This window comes from Schistocerca piceifrons, chromosome X (genome assembly GCF_021461385.2).
Source record: "Schistocerca piceifrons isolate TAMUIC-IGC-003096 chromosome X, iqSchPice1.1, whole genome shotgun sequence".
NCBI classification, from domain to species: domain Eukaryota; kingdom Metazoa; phylum Arthropoda; class Insecta; order Orthoptera; family Acrididae; genus Schistocerca; species Schistocerca piceifrons.
The window spans coordinates 402,634,092-402,653,866 of record NC_060149.1 but is presented as its reverse complement, the minus strand read 5'-3'; the positions used below and the strand labels follow the sequence as shown (position 1 = coordinate 402,653,866).

Below are 19,775 nucleotides of genomic sequence, written 5' to 3'. Positions count from 1 at the left end.
TATTGGCTGTGATGTGATATTATCTGAATTTGTTTGGATATTAAGTGTGGTTTTCCAGTTTTTCATTACTATGTTTAGGAACTGTATCAATTTAGGATCTACTCTGTATATTTCGAATATCTGTAGTAACCATGAGTGGGGTACACTATCAAAAGCTTTTTGGTAATCAATGTATGTATAGTGTAGCGACCTTTGTTTAGTTTTAGCTTGATATGTCACATCTGCATCTATTATCAGTTGCTCTTTACATCCTCGTGCTCCTTTGCAGCAGCCTTTTTGTTCTTCATTTATAATTTTGTTCTGTGTTGTATGTGTCATTAATTTCTGTGTAATGACTGAAGTTAATATTTTGTAGATTGTTGGTAGATATGTTATGGGGCGATATTTAGCTGGGTTTGCTGTGTCTGCTTGATCTTTAGGTTTCAGATAAGTTATTCCATGTGTAAGTGTATCAGGGAATGTGTATGGGTCTGCAATGTAACTGTTAAATAATTTAGTTAGATGTGAATGTGTTGAGGTGAATTTCTTTAGCCAGAAATTTGCTATTTTATCTTTTCCAGGGGCTTTCCAATTGTGAGTAGAATTAATTGCTTGGGTGACTTCATGTTGCAAAATTATCACTTCAGGCATTTGTGGTATCATCTTGTATGAGTCTGTTTCTGCTTGCATCCACCGTGCATGCCTGTTATGTTGTACCGCGTTTGACCATATGTTGCTCCAGAAGTGTTCCATGTCTGTTATGTTTGGTGGATTGTCTATTTTAATGTGTGTGTTATCTATTGTTTGGTAAAATCTCTTTTGGTTTGTGTTGAATGTTTGGTTTTGTTTCCTTCTATTTTCACTTTTTTGTACCTTCTAAGTCGTTTGGATAATGCTTGTAATTTCTGCTTCTTTTCATCTAATTGTTCTATTGCTTCTTGTTGTGAGATTTTACCTAACCTTTTTCGTTTTTTGTCTGATATTTCATTTCTTATAAATTGTGTTAGCTGTCCGATGTCTTTTCTCAATTTTTCTATTCTGATCTGTAGCCTGTGTTGCCATGCTGGTTTTGTGGGTTTCTTCTATGTGTTGGTTGGTTCTGATCTCTGCCTAGTGTGTATATTTAGTGTAGTAAGTGCTCCTACATAAACCAGTAGTTGTAACTCTTCCATAGTTGTATTTTCATTTATTTTGTTGTGTATGATTGTGTTGATAGTTGTTATTGTTGTTTCGACTTGTGGGTTATTTGGCGGTCTGTGCAAGAATGGTTTAATGCCTGTATTTGTGTCTTTGTATTCTGTATATGTCAGCTGAAATTTTTCTTCTATATCTAACATGTGTCACTTCGTGTTCTATTTGTGCTTGTTCGGGTGGCTGTCTTAAGATTTCGTTTTCCTCTGGCTGTTTAATTGATGCATGTTGTTCTTTGTTTGTTTGCTCTGGGATGTTTGAGTCCATTACTGTATTTTCTTCTTCTTCTGATTGCACATTATTTTGTTCCAGTATTTGTTGTCCTTGTTGTTTGATGTTTTCTAATTCTGACTGGGGTATCCTGTTATTTTTTATTATTACACGGATCTGATCAGCTAGTCGTTGTTCTGTTAAAAATTTTAATTCCGGGTATCTGGTAATAAATGTTGTGTATACTTGTGATCTGTATCCAGTTGTGTTGGTTCCTAGGTTTGTTGCTTGGTAATAACAGAACATGAGGTGTCGATTAACTTCATCTGACCATCTCATCCTCTGTCTTTGTTTTCCTTCTAGGGTGGTTGCAGGAAGCATATCCTGCAAAACACCTCTATTTGGATTTAAATCATTTTCCAGTTGGCTAGCAGTGTCGTTACCATTGTGGGCGGGCATAGGGTTCAAGCGTCGTCCCCGACCATGACGGCGCTTGTCCGAGGCTTCTTTAGTTCTGTCCTGAACAAACTAATCACACTAAAAGGGGGGTTAGCCCTATTAGTGGTTTGTTCTTTTCGTCGCCTTTTACGACTGGCAGAACATACCGAAGGCCTATTCTTTTCCCGGGCCTCCACGGGGTTTATTATTATTATTATTATTATTATTATTATTTATTCAAGATGTCCGATTTTCGCTTTGAGAAATCGATTTGCGTTACATCCATCCCAACACCATAATCGAACACACGTACGAGATAATCCACATCCTACGAACTTTCGCGCTCACTTATCTTTTTTTCACTCCTAACCTATCAAAATCGCGTCAAATAATAAGATGGACTTATACTAATCTAAGTCACGTCCTTTGATTTTGCATGGGCTAAAGGGACTGAAGCCTTTATTTCAAGCAGTACGGTCATCACTTGTTCTCCAATACAATCAGTACACATCTTGGAGATCGCAGCAACACCCAGTGCAGTCGCCACGACGTCCGCGCTCCAACTGAATTAGTTCAAATCGTCGCCACCCACTGTCCCCGCCGGCCAGCGCGCAGGCCGTTGCCGATGGCGGTCACTCGAGGTGGCTGCTCGCGAGCTGGACTGGCGCCGCGCTGGGGCCGGCCCGCGCTAGCAGCTGGACCAGCGATCGCTCCCATAACGTGGCTTTGTTCGACAGAGAACGCCGTGCAACACTTTTGGCACCAAAGTTTGCTCACCAGTTGAATCCGCCATCGCTGTACAAGAGCACGTTTGGTCGCTACGAGACCCCTCGCTAAGTTAATTGACACACACACTCTCACTCTCACTCTCTCTCTCTCTCTCGCGCGCGCGCGCGCGCACGACGGACATAGTCTTTTGTAAATATGCTAACACCCACATTGCGCATCTAACCTACCAATTACCTAAGTACCTAAATCCATTTCAATTTTAATCATATTAAATAATTCACTTTACAATTTCATATACATATGCAAAGGTGTTCAACTACCTACTTTCAACTACTTTTAGATGACCAGTCCGCCACCTCTTCCTAGGAACCCTCACAGAGATTGAATTCTGTCAGCAAAGAAATGTCACTTGCGCTTTCGCTACAAACCTAAGAAAATTGCGCGTAAAGAAAGGGCACTTGTACTAACCTCATCCACCTGACCACCACTTCCTCCTAGGATCAGGCGCCAAGTGTGAAATCTACCGGTAAACAAACCTCACTTGTGTCTTCGCTACCAATGTAAGAAAATTGCTGAAAATGAAGCGTACCACCACCACTTCCTAGGGGGGCGAGTGGTAAAAGGACTCAGCCCGCATTATGCTGATAGGAGGAGGAAAGAGTGTACATTATTTATTTGGAAGCAATTTATTTAGGGATGGAGTATATGTATCACAGAACACACGCTCTGACATGCCCCCACAGCATACAGACCTGCTAACTACTCCTACATAACTCATGTATAAGGCTCAACACACACGCTTGCTAATTGTAAACCGTCAAAAAAGTCAGTGCACAGCCTACCGACATGTGAAGCACACCTAAATAATTCAAAACATTCACGCTCATAGAACCGAACAACTCTTAATCTCTCTAAATAATATTACATCTAAAATACCCTGCTCACTAATCATCAACTTTTTAAAATCATACACGTGTCTTTATTTAAACAACTAGAGATAGACTGCACCACCACCCTCTGTATTCGTCACTCAGTCCACGGTCCAGCTGACCTAGTACACAGAACCATCAACACAGGACACCTCCCCTGACATCAGAATATGTGAATTATCTTTTTGAAACGTTTGTATGTCCATAGGTTCAGATATGTAAGGCTGACCTAAGGCAGGTTCTGAACTCCAGTAGTGCACTACACTTGGCAACAACCACACCCATCAAGATATTCATTCCAATCCTGACCTGTAACTCCTCTACAGATAAATTTGTCCAGTTATTTGTCGACTCACTCACATTCTGACCAGATTCCGTTTTTGCGCAAAAACCGCTCAGACTGCGCTGTGCTGCTCGGGGAAGTAAGGAAGGACTGCATTCTACTGATTTCTGGCCCTTGTATTTAGTCATGGAGTATATTTTTCACAAAACACCCGCACTGATCTGTCTGTGGTCATGTGACACAGCCCACAAACACGTAAAGAACTAATTTCACCACACAATAGCAAACTGCTCTTAAATAATGCAGTACACAATATCCGCAGACGAGCTCTGGACTCTTAAACTCTCCAAATAACACACAGCACAGTGCACAGACATGCTCGCAAAATAGTGCAACAGACGCGCCCAAACACCCTCACCCAATACACTGCGCCCAGCTGCCAAACCAACCAAAAGTCTCTGCTCGGCATCCCCCAAACATCACCTCCACACAGTCGCATTCGCGCTTAACACCGGAGAAATTCATATCACCTACGCGCCTTAGATTACGTTCCATGGCAGGCCGCGCGCCCGTGCGGTCGGCGGGAGGGGGCGGTTCCCAGAGCCTCCAGCCAAGTTTAGCTTCCGCGCGCTCATGACAGTCGACCAGAAAGCGCAGTCTCCTCTGACACATGTGAAAGCTGCATTGTTCTTCCCATGTATACCACTGGCGTCTCAGGTCTGCACCTGCCTTCACGTCTATTGTCGGAATAGCCCATAGGTCGTTGACACACACGATTAACGGCTCCGCAAAAACACTCACTACTCGCCTGCAACCGATATGATGAGTGAAAACCAATCACTCTGATGTGCGCTGCAGGGGCGTGAAATGACTGACAGCACTATTTATTTGTTCAAACAACTTATTTAACCATACAGAATATCTATCACACTACACAAAAAACAAACCCAGATGTGCCCTTGGTCATGTTGCACAGCCCACAGACACGCACCCAACTCATAATTTCATTACACACAATAGCAAACTGCTACTTAATGATTCTTCACACTGATGTGTAGATATGCTCAGTATTCATAAACTACCGAAATAACACATAGTAGAGCCTGCAGATACGCTCGCAAAATAACTCAGCAGACGTGCGCAGGTACCCCCTACCGCATACTGTCCACAGGATCGTGAAGTCACGCATCTGTCCGATTTCAGACCGCGCACAGCCCATGCTCGGATTCCGCAAGCGTGAGTTGGTGCGGTCAATGCGCTCGTCAGCTGTCAAAGCACACACAGACGTCCGTCCAGGGCCGCGATCCGTCACAACCCCGAGCCGCGACCACCGATCGCGGGTGAAAGTCAACTTTTATATCAACATAGCATAATTCCAAATCGCAGCCTCCATATGCTAGACACGTCATAGCAGCAAATGTCTTTACCTCCTATGACACAATAGCACACGCAGTGGTTAGACACTGGACTCGCATTCGGGAGGACGACGGTTTAATCCCGCGTCCGGCCATCCTGATTTAGCTTTTCCATGATTTCCCTAAATCGCTCCAAGCAAATGCCGGGATGGTTCCTTTCAAAGGGCACGGCCGACTTCCTTCCCCGTCCTTCCCTAATCCGATGAGACCGATGACCTCGCATTGCTCCTGACACGACATTACACGGTCCTTTAACTAAACATAACTACACATCCCTGCTCCCGCCTCGTCGCGTGACCAGCCATCTAAAACCTTCTCAATATCATTCTTACTTTACAACATTCCTTTTTTTAAAAAAATAAGATCTAATTTACTCCTCCCACCGCACCTAACCTCACACCCGTCCCACCATCAACATACGCAAACGTCTTCAACCCTATCTTGACGCTCATATATCACCCCACAAACTATGTCCATCAATCAATTTACCATTCTTATCCCCTCTTTTCGAATTACAAACGTTGCCTCTATCTAAACACCAAGCAACTGATCTTTCTCGCACTTACAACAGTAAAATTAGTTTTACACACACCCCGAAATACCAAACGCAATTAAAGAGTCAAACTTTTATACAGACCATCAAGCACATACCACAGTCACACCAATATTCCAAGTCTGGTCCATATTTACCATATCCGACTTGAATTAAATATTATTCCCATTGCCGCAACATTCTGCCAGCGCTCGACTTGGACCTATTTTTCCGCCTTTAACAGTTGTCACTAGCGGTCGAATATCACTATGCATATATTGCATAAATATCCACATAAAAAAATCTACTTCAGTTATCTACGTCCTCAAGCTGCACCCTCTCACGATAGCATACAAACTCATCTTCTCTAGTCATTATACAAGTTTTATCAGCGACGCGCCTCAGTCACTATCCCCGATAATGAATACCCAACCAGAGTGCGTAGGGCCTGTGAAGACATCACTGACGCGGGTTTGTGTACTGTAATCATCATCACATTTCATTGAACAACAAGGAAAGATGCGAATTCGCTTGTCCTCGATTTTCTAATGTCTCACTCCTTCCATCATGCATTACACTTCATTCATTCATTCATTCAACATACACATTCATTCGCGCCACCGTTTAGAGACTCCTGTATCCGAAGACATAGCATCATTCAACAACTATCACTTGCTCTTATCTAATAACTCATCCATCAGGTCTGGTGGCAAGTTCACCCCTTCCTTTCTTTCAGGTTTTTTTTTTTTTTTTTTTTTTTTTTTTTTTACAGTGGTGGCTAAACTGCGGCATCAACTTAACATCACCAGTCGCGAAACGTATCTTCAAATACGTAAACACTCTTACTCAAATAGACAGTGTTTCCACTGAAGACATGACCTTCAATATTACAGTTCTTAATCCAATAACCACCAAAACAACTACTAAATGCTCAAACTAATCCCATTGCACATTACAAAGACAGCGTCCAAGTGCTGCCGGCGGCATGTCAAAGCCACGTATCTATCCATCTAAATAGCCGTCCACTCAGCCCCAGGACCAGCATGCTGAAGTGGGCTCTCTCTGCACCTGCTCACCAGCTATTGTCCAACGACATACAGTGCACAAATGGATTCCTGAATAGCGCAGGTCTCTATCCTCCCCTGCATCACCAACTCGACATGTAAACAGCGTCTCCCCAGCCAGCGAATCCGACGTCATTCACGCTGCGCTGACAATTTCCACTCCCAAATCTTGAACACTCGCATAGATAAAAGCCTACTGACTCCTGCCAAAACTCACTCAATACTAAAAAAAGCATTCTCCCTTTCTAAGCATAGATGAGTATCCATTTAGAGCGAATAGACAAACATAATTCCAAGCAGAAGCATACGTATGACTAAAAAAAACTCAATTTATATTATCCGACATTTATTTACATGTCCTGAAGATACAGTCATATGAGAGTCGTGTCATCCACTCGTCCATTCCTTCAGCACACGCTTTCACAGAACTTGTTCTACTTATATGCCACCCACCCCGTTATAATAATTTTGTACAAGCATTTACGCCCCCACATTGAACCCAGCTCAATAGAACATAATAATTCCATTTTCCACAGATAGTCATATTTGGTGAACAATTAAACTTACTAAATTACGCTTACGTGTAGTCAAACGAAAAAATACTTTCACCGACATACACACCTCCCTCAATGAGGATAGTGCATTTAATATTATATACTTATACACACACACCAATGATAACAATATTCCCACGTACACCTTGTACTTCTAATAAAGATAGAATCAATTTTTCTATACGGTACAAAATGACCATTTTACATCAGTGCATCCTCAATCAACCCAAGTCGCTCTCATAACAATTCAGCTGATTGGAGAGCGTTTTACCGCTGGCAGAAACGCGTCAGTCTTTCTGATCAGAGCCTACCCCCCTTTTCTACAGATATCTACACACTCGCGTATTAGGAAACCAAAAATATTTTTAATATAATATTATAAAATTCATCTCATACTCGTCGATATTAAGCACAGTCTTAGTACTTTAGCGTGCCATAGAACTATGACTAACTAGAAGTAAATATAAAAAATTTATATATTCAGTACTCAATAACGATCTCTTCTTTGTAAGACCTTCTAAATTTAATTTATAATTTTTCTTTTAATAAAAGAACTAAATCCCTTCTCGTCTATAGAGAACCTACAAAGGCAGAGAAAAATTATTTGTCCCCCTTTCAATTAAATAAAAATATCGTCCTTCAAAGAGTGATCAAATTTAGATCAGACCTAATAAGGTCCTCCCCCAAACACACCACCCTCTTCTTAAACCTCAACCCAATCACCAAAGCTAGCCATCACATATTAAATATTATATTTAACATTTTAAATTATATCGCTCTTAATTGAGCTACACTCACATCCACAACTAATTAACTGTAACCTTTTATCACTCCCACACCGCTCACCTGCACAGCGGTCAAACATGCACACACAATCATTGTACCAAAATCAGCCTCACGTAACACCATACATAGAAGTGAATTTTACCAAACCGACCTCACTTGAACGACATTAGGCGCTGAACTAATTAACTCTCATTCAAAAACGCCTACAAATTTACCTAAACATTATTTTTATTGAATTCGTATGAACTGTGCACAAGCTTTTTACACGGCATCTATTACTTTATCTTCTTCTAATTATATATTTGATTTCTAATAAAGAGATCAAATTCAGTCGCATAGAAGCTCATCACACACACACACACACACACACACACACACACACACAAGGGTGGGAGGGGGGGAGAGGGAGAGAGGGAGAGAGAGAGAGACGCACATCTATTTCTATATACACTTTGGACCGCCCACTGTCCTCAAAGATAAATTATTTTCCATTTGATAGCCACCGCAGCATGTGGTGGGCCGCACATCATCAAAGAAGACTAAGTGTAGTAGGAGTTAGATAATGAACAGTCGCCACGTTTAAATGAAGTACGATTTGACTTAATCAGGGCGACTGGAGGGTGGATCATGTAGTTTAATGTTCTGGTCCGGTATAGATAGCGCAGCGTCTACTTTATACGTCCACTTCATTAATAGCAGATCGGGTGGAGTGAAATTACTCATTTCGTACTTTTAGCTAACTAGGAAGCGAATCCGCCACATACAGAATACACTTCATATAAAGGCGACGACTGGTAGATAAAAATGATCAACTTTACACCCAGCCATTCTACAAATATTAAATTAATTTTGTGTGTTAAAACGACAATTTTACAGTAAATATTTAATTACAAATGTGATGAACTCTATGAAAATATGTGCGAGCTAAACGCTTCGATGAATCACGTCTGATATTCGCCACGTATATAGAGGGTAACGCGTTTCACTGAATGTAAATTTACGCTCAATCAACGTATACTACAATTATATCACGCTCTCTCAATTCTATTCATGAATGATTATCGATCTAATATTAAATTAATTTAATCGTTAACATATATAATGACCATATTATGAAAGATAAATGAACAATGACCGTACGGTGCAGACTAACTTATCACTGATGGCCCCGCATACATTAACTTATCTACTTCAATTCAGATTCAAATCATCTCATCTTCTTCAATTAAAATTAAAATAAAATATAAATTTATATTTAAAATGAATATGTACTCAGCATGATTTTCATCGATATCCATTGTGAGATCATATTGATCTAGCTCGTCATCCGAAATGTACATCTCTCCTGCAGATAAATAAAAATAACTAAATTACTAAAATTTATTTATATATTGTTAATTACAGATTAATATATTGACTGCATATGAGGTATCGTACTTACCGGCATTAAACTTGACCTTATCAGCAGTCGAGATTGTATCTCCAGCAGCCCCCGCATCCTCCTCCTCCACCATTACATTAATATTTAGTGGCAGTACGACCGCCCCCGTGACTGGAATAAAATAACACCATTAAAAATTAATTTATTTAATATTATTTATACAATTATCAAATAATTAATAAATTAATCTTATGAGAATTATTGGGAAATCGATACGCACAGGTAGTCTCCATGTCCATGGCCCGAGCACTAGATCACCGACTGAGTCGTGACGGACATTGACAAGCCCTGAGGCGAGCGGGCGGTAGGGGTCTCGAGTCCATCCTATTGGAGGAGCTGTCTTTGAACAACCCCCACTACAGTCATTAAGGGCGGAAATCGTAAATTTTCACCCTCCTTTGTCTATAAGTAGAACAAGTTCTGTGAAAGCGTGTGTTGAATGAATGAGCGAGTGAATGACAAGACTCATCTACGACTGTATCACTAGGACACGTAAATAAATGTCGTATAACGTAAATTGAGGTCATTTTTTGTCTTTTTAATGATATGTATGATTTATGGTTGGAATTATGTTTTTTCTAAATGCATATTCATCTATGCTTAGAAAGGGAGAATGATTTTTCATTATTAAGTGAATTTTGGCAGGAGTGAATAGGCCTTTATATATGAGCGTATTTACGATTTGTCACTCGAAATTGTCAGCCCAGCGTTAATGACGTCGGGATCGCTGGCTGGGGGAGCCAGTGTTTCCATGTCGAGCTGGAGATAGAGATCCGCGCTATTCAGGAATCCATTTGTGCAATGTATGTCTTTAGACAATGGCTGGAGAGCAGGTATAGAGAGAGAGAGAGCCCACTTCGGCATGCTGGTCCTGAGGCTGAGTGGACGGCTGTTTAGATGGACAGATATGTGGCTTTCACATGCCGCCGACTGGGCTCGGACGCGGGCTTTGTAAGGTGCAATGGGATTAGTTTGAGCATTTAGTACTTGTTTTGGTGGTTATTGGATTAAGAACTGTAATATTGAAGCTCATGTCCTCAGCGGGAACGCTGTGTAATTGAGTAAGGGTGTTTAGGTATTTGAAGATATTTTTCGCGATTGGTAATGTTAAGCTGATTGCGCAATTTAGCTACCGCCGTAAAAAAAAAAAAAAAAAAATTAGCTGTCTCCTGCTGAAAGAAAGGGGTGACCTTGACCCCCAGACCTAATGGATGAGTTATTAGCTAAGAGCAATTGATAGTTGTTGTTGAATGAAGGTACGTGTTCGGATATAGGAGTCTCTAAATGGTAGCGCGGATGAATGTGTATGTTAAATGGATGAAGTGTGATGCAGGATGAAAGGCGTGAGACATTAGAACATCGAGCACGAGCGAATTCGTATATTAGCTTGTTGATCAACGACATGTCATGATGATTAAAGCACCCCACCCCACGTCGGCGATGTATTCACAGACCTTCCACAAGCTGGTCAGGTATTCATTATCGGGGATAGCGACTGAGGCGTGTCGCTGATAAAAGTTGTATAATGACTAGAGAAGATGAGTTTGTATGCTTCCGTGAGAGGGCGCAGCTTGAGGACATAGATAATTGAAGTAGATTTTTTTATGTGGATATTTATGCAATATATGCATAGTGATATTCGACCGCTAGTGACAGCAGTTAAGAGTGGAAAAAATAGCCCCAAATCGATCGCTGGCGGAATATTGGAGCCATGGAAATAATATTTAATTCAAGTTGAAGGTGGTAAATATGGACCAGGCTTTGAATATTGGTGTGAGTGTGGTATGCGCTTGATGGTCTGTATAAAAGTTTGACTCTTTAATTGCGTTTGGTATTTCGGGGTGTGTGTAAAATTAATTTTACTGTTGTAAGTGCGAGAAAGATCAGTTGATTGGTGTTTAGATAGAGGCGACGTTTCTAATTCGAAAAGAGGGGATGAGAATGGTAAATTGATTGATGGACATGGTTTGTGGGGTGATATATGATCGTCAAGATAGGGTTGAGGACGTTTGCGTATGTTGATAGTGGGATGGATGTGAGGTTAGGTGCAGTGGAAGGAGTAAATTAGATCTTATTTTTTTAAAAAATGTTGTAAACTAAAAATAATATTGAGAAGGTTTTAGATGGCTGGTCACGCGACGAGGCGAGAGCAGGGATGTATAGTATGTTTAGCTAAAGGGTTGTGTAATGTCGTGTCAGGAGCAATGCGCAGTGTGCTATTGTGTCATACGAGGTAAATACATGTGCTGCTATGACGTGCCTAGCATATGGAGTCTGCGATTTGGAATTATTCTATGTTGATATAAAGTTTACTTTCATCCGCGTTAATTGGCCGCGGCTCGGTGATGTTACGAATCGCGGTTCTGGCCGGACGTCTGTGTGTGCTTTGACAGCTGACGAGCGCGTCGACCGCACCAACTCACGCTTGCGGAAGCCGAGCAGGGTCTGTGCGCGGTCTGAGATATGACAGATGCGTGACTTCACGATCCTGTGGACAGGATGCGGTAGGGGGTACCTGCGCACGTCTGCTGCGTTACTTTGCGAGCGGATCTGCAGGCTCTGCTATGCGTTATTTGGATAGTTTACGAGCACTGAGCGTATCTACACATCAGTGTGAAGAATTATTTAGCAGCAGATTGCTATTGTGTGTACTGAAATTACTAGTTGGGTACGTGTCTGTGGGCTGTGCAACATGGCCTGGGTCACATCTGGGTGGGTGTTGTGTGATAGATATACTGTATGCTTAAATAAGTTGTTTCAAAAAAATAAATAGAGTGCTGTCAATATTTCACGCCCCTGCAGCGCAGATCCGAGTGATTAATTTTCCCTCACCATCTCGGTTTACGTCACGAAAATAACGGTAGCGTTCTCTGCTGTTGGTACTGGGTACTAGACCTCGTCGTGAACACACTAGGTGGAGCCATCTTAGATTACGGTATTTGCGTCACTGCAGCGTCCCCTAGCAGATTCGACATGAACTAAGACAGTTGGGCTATGGACTCAGTTGCGAATACCCTTGGTGGTGGTGCTGCCTCTAATTTATTAAATAAAGGCCAGTGCATGATTTCGACAGTTAACGATTAGCAAGCAGAGTCTTTTACATGGATTATTGTTTTTGAAAATTAGGAGTGGTTCGCATGTATGTAGGCTGTGCAATGCGTTATTTTGACGGTTTACAATTAGCAAGAGTGTGTGTAGAGTGTTATAGATTAGTTATGTAAGAGTGGTTTGCACGTCTGTATGTTGTGGGACAAGTCAGAGCGTGTGTTCTGTGATAAATATACTGCCCCCCTAAATAAACTGCTCGCAAATAATTAAAGTACACTAATTCCTCCTCTAGTGCCAGATGAGTCCTTTTACCACCCGCCCCTAGGAAAAGGTGGCGGTCTGGCGACTTAGGTTAATAGTGCTGGATGTGAGCTTCGTTTGCAACAATTTTTCTTACGATGGTAGAGAAAACGCGAGTGAGATTTGTTTACTGGCCGATTTCACGCTTGGCGACGGTTCCTAGGAAGAGGTGGTTCAAAATGGCTCTGAGTACTATGGGACTCCAACTTCTGAGGTCATTAGTCCCCTAGAACTTAGAATTAGTTAAACCTAACTAACCTAAGGACATCACAAACATCCATGTCCGAGGCAGGATTCGAACCTGCGACCGTAGCGGTCTTTCGGTTCCCGACTGTAGCGCCCAGAACCGCACGGCCACTCCGGCCGGCTCATACATGTATGAAATTGTAAGTCAATTATTTAATATGATTAAAAATGAAATTAAGTACTCAGGCAATTGATAGCTTAGATGCGCGATGCGGGTGTTAGCATATTTACAGAAGACTATGTCCGGCGCGTGTATGGAGGCGGCGATCGAGGGTGTGTGACGTAAGTGGTCGGACCCCGCGAGGCGGCGGCGCGGCGCGTGTCTGGTTTTAACGCACGCCAGATAGAGCATACCATCTTGAGTCAGTTAACTTAGCGAGAGCGCTTTTTGTCGAGCACTCCACGTGATGGACCGGCGGTTGTGTGACGCCAGGGCGGATTCCACTCTCCAGGAATACAACTTTTGCACCAAACGTGTTCTTTGTCCACCACGAAACCACGTGGTTGATCGTTGTGACGTCAGAATCGGTAGGTTCCAGCGTGTCTGACGATAACATGTTTTCGCCGCTAGACCCGCACAGTCCCAGCGGGCGCTGGAGGCGCGGACCGCTACCGACGGCTGTGAGGTGGGGTGAGGTGCCCGCTCGCTCGCGAACTGGCGGTGGCGCCGGCGGTAGCTTCCTCTCCTGGCAACGATTTGAACTAAGCCAGTTGGAGTCCTGACCTAATGGTGAACACACCTGCATGGAATTGTTTAACTAAAGTCTTATGAGCAAGTCCTTTTCCCACGAATCCTTAGGAGGTGGGGGCAGTCTGGTACGGAGGTTAGTAAAGTGTCTTTTCTTTCGCGCCATTTTGTTAGCTTAGTAGACATATGGGAACTGAATTTTGTTTACGGCAAATAATTAAGATTGTGCCAGTTCGTAGGAAGTGGTGGCGGTCGGGTGACTTAGGCTAGTGGAGGTAGGACAAGTGAGCTATTTTCGTGCGATTTTCTTTGCTTAGTAGAGATAAGAGCGGTATGGTGCATTATGTCGGAATTTGAACTTGTCGCCATTTTCTAGGGGGTTGGGGGTTAGGTTAGTGGACATAGCACAACTGCTCTATTTTACCGCCTTTTTCGTGGTGTGACGCATTACTGTGCTGGAATTTGAATTCCTGCAAAATAACTGATTGTGAATTAGGTTAGTACAAGAGCAGTTTATTATTTGACGCGATTTTGATGGGTAAGAAGTTAAAAAAATATAAGTGACAGTCAAAGTTCGTAGGTTATGGACTGTTTGGTAAGAGTGATCAATTATGGTGTTGGAATTTGAACTTGTGACAGTTTTTTGTTATGGATGTAAGGCAAATGGCTTTCTTTCCGCCGAAATCGGACACCTTCAATAAATGATAATAATAAATAGAAATACAGTTTTCGAGACATTATCGTGTTGGAATTTGAATTTCGGGGGGGGGGGGGGGGCAATTTTCTAGTGGAAGTAGGCCAGTGATAATAAATAATAATGAATAATAATCAAGACAGGTACGGTTTTGCAGGCATTATGCTGTTGGAATTTGAATTTGGGGTGAACTTTTTCTGGAAGTTTAGGTTAATGGACATAGCACAATCCTATTTTCCCCGTGCTCTATCCCCAACATTCATCTCAATGATCGAACGCATGGAGATGGTTTGACAATGACAGCTCAGCAAAGAGTGAATGTGCAGGAGCATCTAAGGTCATACGGTAACTGAGTGGATGTGGCCCAATTCCAGCCAAAATCCGCCATCTTGGTGGATGAGATATGAACTAAGCCAGTTGAACTGCATACACACGTCCATGATATAAATAATAATAAATGATAATGAATGATAAGAGAAGTACAGGTTTGCAGGCAGTATCCTGTACGAATTTGAATTTCGAGCGAATTTCTTCTGGAGGGTTAGATTAGTGAACAGCCCAATTGGCCATCTTGTCTGACGCCATGTGCTGTTGCCAAGTCTACACACCGCCATCTTGGATGACGTCGTCGCCACCATCTTGAATAAATTTGGCAACAATGCAGAGTGTCCCCATACATAAGTTGCCTCACTACTGATGTCAACCGAATGGAGTGTAATCGTTCAAATTGTTAGCCTCTGTGTAAGTCAACCGGTCCAGAATCTTGTACTCCACGATTTTCTGCTCCTTTTGGAGTATTGGGCAGTCTGGTGAGCAGGGGGAGTGGTGCTCTCCACAGTTGATGCGAGTGGGAGGTGGCGCACGTGGAGTATCTGGGTTCAATGGACATCCGCAGTCTCGACATGTTGCACTGGAAGTGCAGTGGGAAGACATGTGGCCCAACTTGCAGTACTTGAAGTACCGCATAGGGGGAGGGACGTATGGTTTAACGTCACAGCGGTTAACCATCACCTTGACGTTTTCAGGCAATGAATCACCCTCAAAGGCCAAGATGAAGGCACCAGTAGCAACCCTGTTGTCTTTGGGTCCCCTGTAAATGCGCTGGATGAAATGAACACCCCACCATTCTAAATTGGTCAGACTGCAAGAGGAGATCACGATGGAAAATGATATCCTGGACCATGTTTAGGATTTTATGGGGGGGGGGGGGTGACGGAAAAAGAAATATCACCCAGCTTGTCACAGGTGAGAAACGCTCGGGATTGTGCTGGGGATGCTGTCTGAATCAAGACTGCACTGTTTCGCATCTTGGACAGCACTGTCACGTTTCCAAACTTATCCTCAAGGTGTTCAACGAAAAATTGAAGCTTTGTAGGTACAAAGGAGTCACCATCACTTCTGCTACAGACTAAAAACCGAGGTGAATATGGCTCTCTCCGTTTTGTAGCCCTACGTTCCTCCCATGGTGTAGCGAGGGAGGGAAACTACACTCCTGGAAATTGAAATAAGAACACCGTGAATTCATTGTCCCAGGAAGGGGAAACTTTATTGACACATTCCTGGGGTCAGATACATCACATGATCACACTGACAGAACCACAGGCACATAGACACAGGCAACAGAGCATGCACAATGTCGGCACTAGTACAGTGTATATCCACCTTTCGCAGCAATGCAGGCTGCTATTCTCCCATGGAGACGATCGTAGAGATGCTGGATGTAGTCCTGTGGAACGGCTTGCAATGCCATTTCCACCTGGCGCCTCAGTTGGACCAGCGTTCGTGCTGGACGTGCAGACCGCGTGAGACGACGCTTCATCCAGTCCCAAACATGCTCAATGGGGGACAGATCCGGAGATCTTGCTGGCCAGGGTAGTTGACTTACACCTTCTAGAGCACGTTGGGTGGCACGGGATACATGCGGACGTGCATTGTCCTGTTGGAACAGCAAGTTCCCTTGCCGGTCTAGGAATGGTAGAACGATGGGTTCGATGACGGTTTGGATGTACCGTGCACTATTCAGTGTCCCCTCGACGATCACCAGTGGTGTACGGCCAGTGTAGGAGATCGCTCCCCACACCATGATGCCGGGTGTTGGCCCTGTGTGCCTCGGTCGTATGCAGTCCTGATTGTGGCGCTCACCTGCACGGCGCCAAACACGCATACGACCATCATTGGCACCAAGGCAGAAGTGGCTCTCATCGCTGAAGACGACACGTCTCCATTCGTCCCTCCATTCACGCCTGTCGCGACACCACTGGAGGCGGGCTGCACGATGTTGGGGCGTGAGCGGAAGACGGCCTAACGGTGTGCGGGACCGTAGCCCAGCTTCATGGAGACGGTTGCGAATGGTCCTCGCCGATACCCCAGGAGCAACAGTGTCCCTAATTTGCTGGGAAGTGGCGGTGCGGTCCCCTACGGCACTGCGTAGGATCCTACGATCTTGGCGTGCATCCGTGCGTCGCTGCGGTCCGGTCCCAGATCGACGGGCACGTGCACCTTCCGCCGACCACTGGCGACAACATCGATGTACTGTGCAGACCTCACGCCCCACGTGTTGAGCAATTCGGCGGTACGTCCACCCGGCCTCCCGCATGCCCACTATACCCCTCGCTCAAAGTCCGTCAACTGCACATACGGTTCACGTCCACGCTGTCGCGGCATGCTACCAGTGTTAAAGACTGCGATGGAGCTCCGTATGCCACGGCAAACTGGCTGACACTGACGGCGGCGGTGCACAAATGCTGCGCAGCTAGCGCCATTCGACGGCCAACACCGCGGTTCCTGGTGTGTCCGCTGTGCCGTGCGTGTGATCATTGCTTGTACAGCCCTCTCGCAGTGTACGGAGCAAGTATGGTGGGTGTGACACACTGGTGTCAATGTGTTCTTTTTTCCATTTCCAGGAGTGTATGATACTTGTAAAAACGAGTATGGAAAGAATAAAAGTGTCATTGCTCTCGTGCCAAATGCTGTAGAAAATGACGGTGGATCAAAACATTAATCGTACATTCCATCATTCATCAACAGTCTTTGTGCGGATAATGCTTGGATATGTCAAAAGTTTTAAAGCCACTCATGTTAGCTGTTAATGATGTTAAGATCACATGTTCTAACTCATCGTCAATTCCAAGACTTTTTTTGAAGAGATTGAAGAAAATGACCGTATTACACAGCAGTGCGCTGGCTTAGCTATGGAAAAGCTCTCACGCGATGTTTTGAGCTCCTGACAGCAACAGACATTTTCTTGAATGAAAGGAATCGTTTCTGGTTTAATTACAAAACAAAGAGTGGCTATGGAAGTTATTTTATGCAGACTTAGCTAAACATATAAACGACCTAAATTTAAAATTACGAGGAGAAAACCAGGTACTTTTTTTTTTGTTTGTTTGTGGTTTTAGGGCGCAAAACTTCTATGGTCATTAGCGCCCAGCCCGTGACGTAGGAAACAGGAAGAAAACGAAATTTAAAATCAGCAGCAAGGGGAACAAAGTCATAAAATTTGAGAAACTAAAGGCAGAAGGAATGCTTAAAAATCCACTATAGAAAGGGGTTGGTTGTCCCCAAAAAAAAGAACTTCAAATGACTGACGTCATTTCACTGTCACTAATAAACTGTAGAACGCGGTCAGCTGAGCGCGTGTCATCTGCTAAAATCAACGATAGATCAGGCGATAGCTGTAGACGGGAGCGTAACAGATTAAAATATGGGCATTCAATTAAAAGGTGTCTGACCGTCCACAGCTGAGAGCAGTGGGGACAGAGTGGGGGAGGATCACCGCTTAAAAGATGTCGATGGCTAAAAAGACAGTGCCCTATCCGGAGTCTGGCTAAAATTACCTCCTCCCGACGACGCGTTCGGGAGGAAGAGGTCCAAGCGCAAGGAAGGGCTTTCACTTCCCGCAATTTATTGTGGGGAAGTGTTGACCAATGCGCATGCCATAAATGAGCAACTTGGCGACATAAACCGCTCCGTAGATCGGTAAACGGAAGAGACTGAATAGCTGGCCGAGGAAGAGAGACTGCAGCCTTGGCCGCTATATCGGCCGCCTCATTCCCACAGATACCAGCGTGTCCCGGGAGCCAGAGGAACGCCACTGAGACGCCCCCCAGGTGGAGCAAGCGCAGACAGTCCTGAATCCGGTGGACCAGAGGGTGCACAGGATAAAGAGCTTGGAGACTTAGGAGAGAGCTGAGAGAATCTGAGCAGATTACGTACTGTATCCGCTGATGGCGGCGGATGTAGTGGACAGCCTGGAGAACAGCGTAAAGCTCCGCAGTATAAACCGAACACTGGTCGGGAAGCCGAAAGTGATTTGGGGTGTTGCCAACAATATAGGCGCTCCCTACACCTAACGATGTTTTCGAGCCGTCGGTGTAAATAAATGTGGCTTCCGTCATTTGTGCACATAGAGCAGCAAATGCCCGACGGTAGACAAGTGTAGGGGTACCATCCTTGGGAAATTGACATAGGTCTCTGAGCAAGTCGATCCGGGGACGGAGCCAAGGCGGTGCTGTACCCCAAGTTGTCAAGAAGGTTTTAGGAAAGCGGAAGGAGAGAGAATGGAGCAGTTGCCGGAAGCGGACTCCCGGGGGGTAGTAGGGAGGAGGAGCGGCCTGCATACCCGACATCAAAGGAGGTGTCGAAAAAAAGGTCATGGGCTGGATTAGCAGGCATGGAAGACAGATGGCTAGCATAACGACTCAGAAGGACTGCCCGCCGATTGGACAGCGGAGGTTCAGCAGTCTCAGCATAAAGGCTTTCCACAGGGCTGGTGTAAAAAGCTCCAGACACTAAGCGTAATCCACGGTGGTGGATAGAGTCGAGACGCCGAAGAATAGACGGCCGAGCAGAGGAGTAGACTATGCTTCCATAATCCAATTTCGAGCGCACTAGGGCGCGATAGAGGCGGAGAAGGACCACTCGGTCCGCTCCCCAGGAGGTACCATTCAGGACACGGAGGGTGTTAAGGGAACGCAGACAGCGAGCCGAAAGATAGGAAACGTGGGAGGACCAGCACAGTTTTCTGTCAAACATAAGACCCAAGAATTTAGCGACGTCGGAAAACGGAAGGTTGACAGGACCTAGATGTAAGGAGGGCGGAAGAAACTCCTTACGTCGCCAAAAATTAACACAAACGGTCTTACTGGGTGAGAAACGGAAGCCGGTTTCGATGCTCCACGAGTGGAGGCGATCGAGACATCCTTGAAGACGTCTTTCAAGCAGGCTGGTCCGTTGAGAGCTGTAGAAG

General features: G+C 44.2%; 1 long non-coding RNA gene across 3 annotated transcripts in view; it reads right to left on the bottom strand.

The window, feature by feature from the left end:
* LOC124723143 overlaps positions 1 to 19,775 on the bottom strand; it is a 212,341-nt gene that overhangs the window by 97,176 nt on the left and 95,390 nt on the right. For 2 of the 3 annotated variants that reach the window (XR_007006518.1, XR_007006516.1), the window contains exon 2: positions 9,552 to 9,662. This is a non-coding gene — a long non-coding RNA (uncharacterized LOC124723143). Of the gene's footprint in view, positions 1 to 9,382; positions 9,456 to 9,551; positions 9,663 to 19,775 lie in introns of all 3 variants that reach the window. The other variant, XR_007006517.1, reaches the window with a different exon arrangement.